The following is a 1,081-nucleotide window of genomic DNA, read 5'->3' as shown; positions in this document are numbered from 1 at the left end:
TGATGACAACCTCTTTTTAAGTGGTCTTTCTAGTTTCAAAATAAATGTTTCTATGGCTGCTCAAACCAAAAAAATTCTGGAGTCAACAAATCTTAACAAGTTTCAAAAGTATATCCACAATCACCATCTCCCCTCCTACAACTTGGGTTATTTCTAGTTTTAATTGGTCTTCCTACTTAGACCTTTTCTACGTTGGCCTTTTCTCACAACAGATTGTCACTCCCCCTGCTCAAAGCTCTCCCCAAAGGCCTACAGGCTCCTGGGATCCGGCCCCTCTCCATCTCTTCCTACCACCTTTCTCCCAATTTTACCTGTGCCTTTGCCCTTGGAATAAGTAACCCCACCAAGATTTCTACTTGGATCACCCCTCACTTTCTTAAGGTGTAAAATAGCTGTCCCCTCAAGTTCCTGTCATTTTTTTGAGACAGTCTCAAAATTTTGAAATTTTCAAACCAATTTTTAGAAAAGCTGTAATATAATAAGCATGTATGTATACACACCTTTCATATAGATTCACCAAGTAGCATTTTGCCATGGTTGCACATTTGCAGTGCTGTTTTATACTTTCTGAACATCATGATATTTCACCCTAAATATTTTAGCATGCATCTGATAATAGAACATTTTCACAACTATTAATATCAAAATCGGAATTTAACATTGACATAATACTATAATAAACAGTCCATATTAAAATTTCCCTAATTATCTCAATATCCAAGAGCTTTTTATTTTTCATGTAGGATCAAATCAAAGATCACACACAGGATGTGTCTTTTCTCTAATAGTTCCTTTGCCTTTTTTTTGTCTTGCGGCATGTTTTTAAATGGCACAGTCCATTTGTTTTATAGACTGGCCCTTGGTTTGGATTCACCTGATTATTTCCTTGTGTTTAAAGTCAGGTACATGTTATCAGTAGGAATAGTAAGTACATAGATGTGTCTTTATCGATACATCAATTCTCAGAACAAGATGTTTGTTCCATTTTTTTTTTTTGAGACAGAGTCTCACTGTGTTGCCCAGGCTAGAGTGCCGTGGCATCAGCCTAGCTCACAGCAACCTCAAACTCCTGGGCTCAAGC

This window comes from Propithecus coquereli, unplaced genomic scaffold (genome assembly GCF_000956105.1).
Source record: "Propithecus coquereli isolate 6110/MARCELLA unplaced genomic scaffold, Pcoq_1.0 Scaffold242, whole genome shotgun sequence".
NCBI classification, from domain to species: Eukaryota; Metazoa; Chordata; class Mammalia; order Primates; family Indriidae; genus Propithecus; species Propithecus coquereli.
Note: the sequence above shows the minus strand (reverse complement) of the source record.